The 7,986-nt window shown below is 33.9% G+C and overlaps 1 long non-coding RNA gene, 2 other non-coding genes and 1 pseudogene across 4 annotated transcripts; 1 reads left to right on the forward strand and 3 right to left on the reverse strand.

Annotated features, from left to right (window-relative positions):
- Positions 1-51: 51 nt before the first annotated feature.
- trnap-agg (transfer RNA proline (anticodon AGG)) lies at positions 52-123 on the reverse strand. Its single transcript has one exon. It is a non-coding gene; the product is annotated as a tRNA-Pro (tRNA).
- Positions 124-817: 694 nt separating this feature from the next.
- Positions 818-889, reverse strand: trnap-agg (transfer RNA proline (anticodon AGG)). The gene has a single exon. It is a non-coding gene; the product is annotated as a tRNA-Pro (tRNA).
- Positions 890-2,820: 1,931 nt separating this feature from the next.
- Positions 2,821-3,215, forward strand: LOC148970901 (uncharacterized). The gene is made up of 2 exons (XR_016147405.1): positions 2,821-2,905; positions 3,118-3,215. It is a non-coding gene; the product is annotated as an uncharacterized LOC148970901 (long non-coding RNA).
- Positions 3,216-4,572: 1,357 nt separating this feature from the next.
- On the reverse strand, positions 4,573-6,979 carry LOC120483333 (immunoglobulin kappa constant pseudogene; annotated as a pseudogene). The gene is made up of 2 exons (XR_016147408.1): positions 6,835-6,979; positions 4,573-5,111 (listed from the first exon to the last, which is right to left on the reverse strand). The product of XR_016147408.1 is annotated as an immunoglobulin kappa constant pseudogene (transcript).
- Positions 6,980-7,986: the final 1,007 nt, after the last annotated feature.

Below are 7,986 nucleotides of genomic sequence, written 5' to 3' on the forward strand. Positions count from 1 at the left end.
CAGTTACCTATATAAATATATATAAAAAAAAAAGGAAATGTATGCAAAATTGGGCTCGTCCGGGATTTGAACCCGGGACCTCTCGCACCCTAAGCGAGAATCATACCCCTAGACCAACGAGCCTTGAACATTTTGGGAAGTATGGTGTGCCACGTTGCATAGGGAGAAGCTTCAGGACCATATAGGACTTTCGATGGAGTGAGTTTAGGATGTTTGTTTTGGTTTTGGCGAATAGCGCCATCTAGTGGCATCAACCTGCAGTTACAGAGGTCACTCAGTTGCCTGAAGAATAAATTCGAAAAAAGTTGAACACACAGTTTGCGACACCGAGGCAGGCAAAGCAAGGCCTGAAAGTCAGCAGATGGTTAAATTAATGTCCGTGTTATGACTACGACTAGGTCTATGCTTGAAAAAAACACGGCTCTTTGGTTAGCATTTCGAGCTGGTCCGTGTTAGACTTACCATTTACAAAGAAATAAATAAGATCCACTTGGGTGTGATGTAACATTATGATGAAATAAGGATTATGATTTATTTTTGGTTCAGAACTAAGCTTATTTCATTTTGATTATACTTTAGTAGCATAGTGGTGGTGTCTGTAATAATGAGACTTTAAGAGAGGTTCATGTTCTCCGAAAAAAAAAAAACAATATCATTATTGTAAAATAACTGTGAGATCATTTATTAGATTATTTTGCTGTTGGAAAACACTGCACCTACTGTAGACATATAGCCTACAGCATGTAGAACTCAGTAAACAAACTTTGAAAGTAATGTAATGTTTTGCCAGTGCCAAGATTCAACCTTTGAAAAAATTGGGCTCGTCCGGGATTTGAACCCGGGACCTCTCGCACCCTAAGCGAGAATCATACCCCTAGACCAACGAGCCTTGCATGAAAATTGAAGTGTGACACACTTCATCATACAGGAGATCCAGGCCCATTTTTGCCAACGTGGATGTGGGATGCTTATGCTTGTTCTGTTGGATTTCTGGTTACATCAAGTTACTAATGGCGACATCTAGTGGTGGACAAGCAGATGCAAAGCTCTTCAGTGGACGTGTCTTTTATTCAAAATAGTTCCTGTAGTCATATTACATTTTTTATTTTTTATTTTTTTCCGGTAGTAAAAAGTACCTGTAGTGCACTGTAAAAATGTTTTGTTGGTTTAACTTAATAAAATAAGTAACCTGGTTATGTTCATTAAAATGGAAAAATTGAGTTAATACAATGAAGGAGATTAATTTAATCACCAGAAACTCAAAATGTTATGTTATCTGAACTACATAAATTATCTAACTTGACTTGACAAAAGAAAAAAATGTTGTCATTACAAATCATAAATATATATATTTTTTTACAGTGTGCCTACAACACACCTGAATAACTGAGTTAATTGTACTTCAGCCCAATAGGCAACTGAAAATTTGACATTTCTTTCTTGTAAGATGGGTTTCAAAAATTGTTAATTCATCCCACAGTTGTAACATACCCTGCATGGGGAGAGATAAAATGATTATATCCACCGGGGTGTGATGTAACATTATGAAATAAGAATTTATATTTGTTTCAGAAATAAGTTCATTTAATTTTGATAATATATATTTTTTTCTCATTTTTAATGCATTTTTTGGTTATTTTTTTTATTTACCTTTAAATTACTAGATTTGATCAATAAATAATACATAAATGGTAATTCAAGCTCATTGCCTTATATTCTTTCAAGTTAAATTCAAAATAACTCACAATTTCCAGCATAACCCTTTGAATTCAGCTCAAACTATCTTCCATTGGGTGTCTTTGAGAATTATAACATGCTATTTCATGACCCTTGCCACTAGATGGCCTAACAGCTCTATACAGTATATAAACAGCAAATGAGCTGTTTCACTAGATCCTAAAGTCAGTTTCTCTTGAGAATGCATTATACACATGTAGACATTATAAAATAATCTTTGGTAAAGGTTTAGCATTTTTAGGTTTTTCTATGTGTATTGAAGCATTCCTGACATTCCATTCATTAAGGAGGTCAAATTGACCCGCGAGGCACGAGGGAAGGATTTGTTACTTTTTAAAATTTCAACCACAAAACTCCTCGAATCCATTACATTTTTCTTTGTGTGTGTGTGTGTGTGTGTGTGTGTGTGTGTGTGTGTGTAAAAGTCCTAAGGTCCAATTTTTAAAATGTTTTTAAAAATGAGTTTCGGGTCAAAATGACCTGAGGGAAGGATGGAGGTGAACATGCTTACAAGGTCTAGTTGAGGCAAGTTATAGGTATAACTGTGCAGGACAGTGGCCCTCCAGGATCGAGTTTGGACACCCCTGACCTAAACATACCGAAATTTTAAAACAACACCAACATATACATTTACTGTAATTAAAAATTGACTTAGGAACATGCTTTATTGTTGTTTCAACTAAACCAGAGTAGTCATGAACTAACTAACTCAGCTTACAGCTAACAGACAAAACATTAGCACTAAATGAGTTCTCACATCAAAATGAGTTTTTCTCCTCTAAAATCCGCTGTGTCTGCACAGGGCTCTACTTTCTCACATGTGGAATAAGAAGTAAATCGAGCATGCGTGAAGTGAATTTCTAACTTGTCCCTGATTGGAGAAATTGGAAGTGTGACATTTAACCTGTGTTACAATCCTCCCTGTCATTTGGAGAAAATGGCACCTGTTTTTGAGTAGAATTGAACAGGATTGTGAAGCAGTGGCCCTTTAGCTCCACCCCTGAAGAGTCTTTGCATATTAACTGCATGCTTCAGTGCTCTGGAGGTCCTTATAGATCTGTGAGTTTATGATTTTACGGCAGACAGCTCTCTTTCATGATAACAGATCCAAAAGCAAACATGACTTTAATAGCCGTAATTATTTGGACACTCACAACCTGCACCTGGAGTAAGTATAGGCTACAGCAGTTTATGCCACGCATCCACCAATTTAGAGGAACCATAACAATCGTATCGTCACTGTAACATATTGTGTACAAAAGATACTTAGTCCAACTGTAGGAAATATTGTTTGCTCAAGCTGACAGATGCATGATAAGTGTCAGACTTTTAAATCATCAGTTTAAAATTATTCTCAGTGTTTTCTGTCTCTCTCTTCAGGTTCTGTGGGACAAACTCTGACTCAATCTGAAGCTCAAACACTGCAGCCTGATCAGACCGTCTCTATTCTCTGCAATCATAAACCAGCAATAAACTGTTTAACCACAGGTGATAAGTCTCAGAGATGTATGTCCTGGTACCATCAGATTCCTGGAGAAGATCCTAAACTCCTGATCTATGCCACATCAGAGAGAGCTTCAGGTGTTTCTTCTAGATTCAGTGGCAGTGAAAGTGGAAACCACATGGATTTTACTCTGACTATCAGTGGAGTCCAGCCTGAAGATTCAGGAGTTTATTACTGTCAGAGTAAACAGAGTAGGACAGGAGACTCAAAGAACCCTGACTGGGTGTTCACACTGTGTAAAAGCATCATACAAAAACCGCATTTGGCGAGACTTCAGTGCTGCAGCTTTGAGCTTCTGCAGATGTTGATGTTGAAGATCATTATTCACCTCACTGACTTACACAGATACACAGAAGGCTGGTGAACTGTTGATGTTCATTAGTCAATCACTCATCAAAATATTCGACATATTTTATAATAATGACAATAAAAATGTCTCAATCATGAATTACGCATGATTTACAAATTACAATTATAAAATACATCTGAGATGAAAGAAAGCACTGGCCAAAGCTTCTGTGATGAAGATTTTATATCAGTCCCTCATGAACTTTCACTAAATAAAATGTTTAGTGGATTGACAGGGAAACTGTTTATATTTCTTTAATGTGTCTTATTTCAGCTCTTAAAACTTATATATATATATATATATATATATATTTGGTGCAAAAACACTGCTTTTACAGTCATGTTTGGCTGATCTCTTGCCCATTAAGCAAGGACAAGCAAAAACATTTATTGCACTTCATCTATTTTTGTCTGTAGATTAAATATCTTTAAAGGCCATTCTCAAAAAGATTTTTTTTTTCTAAAGCTGAGCCCTACAGTCTATGGCTGAGCCAGAAGAAGTGGAGATTACTTCAGTGAATAACGTACTTTACAGATTTATTATTACAGGGGTTTGTTCACATATGCATGATTTTACAAGTTTTATCCAATGTTCAGATGTCTGTTCTGTAAATAAATGCAAATTAGTGCTTAATAAATTAGAAAATGTCTTGTTTGTATATTTATGCATACAATTTTCGAAAACTTAAAGAATATTTGTGATTCTTAATGTAATCAATCAATTGGGGAAGTATGGTTAAATCTATTCTTTCGTTTTTCTTTTTTTACCCTATTCATCTCCCGTGCCTTAATTTTACATTTGTTTTGTTTTTAAATGTTAACATGTATATCTCTTTTACTGTAATAAAAATTTTCAATATTAAAAAAAAAAAAAAATTATCCACACTGATGCTATTCATCACAATAATCGGAATGGACACAAGTCCCAAAAAATCAATAAAAAGTGGTATATATTGAACGTTGTTTTATACAGCAACACAATATTTGAGTCAAAAGCTTTTATTTGGCAGCAATAAAACAACAAAGCACTGCTGTTACAACAGCTAAGAATATTTGAACATTATACTAACAGAACGAAAGATTCATTGTTGAGCATTGACTGATTTAGGACAGTCATTTGTAAGTTTGTGTGTGTGTGTATGTGTATGAATAAGTGATTATGCATGCTATCTATGTCTTTGTGTGACATGTGTGTTTCACTGGTCATCATCACACCGCTGTGTGTTCAGGCTCTCGGTCACTGCATTCTGGGATGTGTGTGTGGCTTCACAGCTGATGGTTGATGCTCTGCTCCACTCACTCTCAGTGAGACTCAGGCTGCTGCTCCAGCTGTACAGTCCATCCTTCTGCAGAACACTGGGACTCAGATTCACAGCAGAGCTCCTGCTACCGCCATCCACCCTCCAGCTCAGCTTCCAGTCAGACGGGAATCCCTTACTGGCCAAACACAGCACTGTAGCCTTACCCTGCTGCAGCTCGCCTCTGGAGGGAGGCAGGACCGTGAGAGTGGGGCGAGTGCCAGCTAGAGAGAGAGAGATTTTCAAGAGTTTCATTCTTCTTAAAAACAGCTCTATCAGTCTTTCACTTCCCTTTAAGAGATTCAGAGTTAATCAAGCAGATCTGAAGTGCAACTGTGTGTAAAAACATATTTTATTAAATCATATTATTCATATTTTAGTCTAAACAGGAGTAACATAAATATATTCAGTAATAACGATAATAGATTACTTATACATTACTAAAACAATTGATAACATATCAGACTAAAATGTATATATTAAATGTGTATCCATCCTGATAAAAAAATGAATACGTATGTAAGTGTATAAATGAATACATTTCTTTTCAGTTCATAAACCCTAGTGAAAAAAAGTATACTTTGTTGTAGTTTAAATATATTTACTTTTTCAATAGTACATTACCAACACAAAATTGTACTATATTTAAATGTATTTAGAGTAGCATCATGCTTTAACTCTTTTTCACAATACAACTTTTAACACACTTTAAAATAATTGTACTTTAGATATTTTAAAAAATACTTTTTTAATTTTTTATTTACTTTTAATGTATTTTTTTAAAGTGTATTTATTTAAACTTTACTTAAAATATATTTTAGATATATTTCTGAATCTGTGCTGAAAATGATCATTGTGACAATGCTTTGAAATTAAACTTTCAAAATACATTATAATATACTATATATTTTGCAAAGTATGGCTATAAGTAAAATTTCTTTATTAATGTGCATTTGTTAGTGAAGACAAAATGTGCAATTTGTAGTATTTGGAATAAGCCAACGACATTTCTGCATAAAGTATACTTTTTACTCAAATATATAACACTTATATACACTGTAAAAAAAAATTAAAAAAAATCAAGATTTGTTATCACAACATATTTTCTTTTGTCAATCAACTTAAATAATATATTTAGTTCAGATAACGTATTATTTTAAGTTTCTGATGATTAAACCATTCTCCTTCATTGTATTAACTCACTTTTTCCAGTTCAATCAACTTAAAATTTTAAGGCAACCAGGTTACTTACTTTTTAAAGTTTAACCAACAATATTTTTTTACAGTATGGTATATTGCTTGTCTGTTTCGAATACACTCATAATGACACATATAAAGTACACTTTAATATCACTAATTAGTCCGTAAATGATCTAAGTAAACTTGAAATTGTTCCAATTTAGCACAAAAAAGGAAAAGGACACTAAATACACTCATAAATACACACTTTGATTTCTGATTCTTTAAATGCAAGATATTGAAAGTGTACCTAAAGTATACTTGCAATAGTTCTTTAGCACAATCAGATATACTCAAGTAGCTTAGTTGGAACTCAGCACCATTTCTGGATAACTAAAGAGCATTAAGGACAAAATGAGTTGTTCCACTTTAGCAGACTTTACCAATTCAGTATACCATACACTCATATTAAGTTCACAAATATAAATTAATTTGTAGTATACGTAGCAAAAAATAAATGTATTTCAAATGCGTTTCAGTATATTTATATTCAGAACTATAATCAAGTCTAAAACATAACAATGTTATATAGTTATATTTTTAAGTGCCCAGTTTTAATTATTACAGTACAGTAATTAACACCTGAAACAGAAGTTAGATATATTTCTGTATTATCTTAAACATAAAAATAGGCAATAATATTTATTAACAATTATATTATATATAAAAATGATGTATATTTTTTGAAACAGAAAGATGTTCACTTACTTCCAACTGAGAGTCGTGTTCCTCCACCAAACGTCCACCACAGTGATACAAACCCAATGAGCGGCTGTACAAAAACCTCCTGCAATAACACTAACACTGACAGAGTTACACTAACATCAACACTAACTCTGACACTGACATTAGTTTATTCGCTCAGTTAGCTGAAAAAATAAATACATTTATAATTAATAGAATCTTCCAAAATTTCTGATTTTTTTAGGTTTATTCCATGATGCATCTGAAAGTGTTTTGCATATTAACTGAACACTACGCTTAAAACTCAACTGATGATTATTAGGGTGAGACACACACACTCACACACACACATACACAACAATGATGACTCTTATTCTAATGCTGGGGACACTCTGTCTGCTTGCTCAAGGTTCAAAAATATATATATATTTTTTCATTATGATGGTCCTTTTTTTATTTGTGCAAAAAATGTTGAATTTGTGCTTTATATATTTTTTCTTCTTTTTTTGCATTCATTTGAACTGTTTATAGCAAATTCAAGCTTCTTTTCATTAGTTTTTGAACTCTCTCTCAGTGTCTCGTCAAGAGGTCCAGACTCCTGAGTCTTTGCTTGTTAAAGCAGGAGATTCAGTCTCTATAAGCTGCACTGGGACCAGTGGAGTTGGTAATGACATGAGCTGGTATCTGCTGAAACATGGAGAAGCTCCTAAACTCCTGATCTATGCAGCAAGTCGACTTAAATCCGGAGTCCCAGATCGGTTCAGTGGAAGTGGATCTGAACCTGATTTTACACTGAACATTCGTGGAGTCCAGCCTGAGGATGCAGGAGATTATTACTGTATGGGGTATTATTCTGCTACAGTATTCACACAGTGAAACAACATCATACAAAAACCTCCCTCAGTCAGACACTACAGAGAAGAGGAGAATCAGTTGCCCTGTAACAGCTGAGCAACAGTTAAAGTAGCAATACATATTTTATTTTATCATTATTTGTTCACTTTAATTTTCATTTTTGATTTCAGAAGAAATTAATATGTGAAATTTTGGGCTTAGTGTCATTGTGGACAGAAGCTTGTTTTTTTCTTTAAAGACTGAAATAAGCTTTATTGTATACAGATAATCACATTCTGACATCACATTATGCTGTAAATGAACATGGAACTCATCAATATT

Source organism: Pimephales promelas, chromosome 18, assembly GCF_988280905.1.
Source record: "Pimephales promelas chromosome 18, fPimPro1.hap1.1, whole genome shotgun sequence".
NCBI classification, from domain to species: Eukaryota; Metazoa; Chordata; class Actinopteri; order Cypriniformes; family Leuciscidae; genus Pimephales; species Pimephales promelas.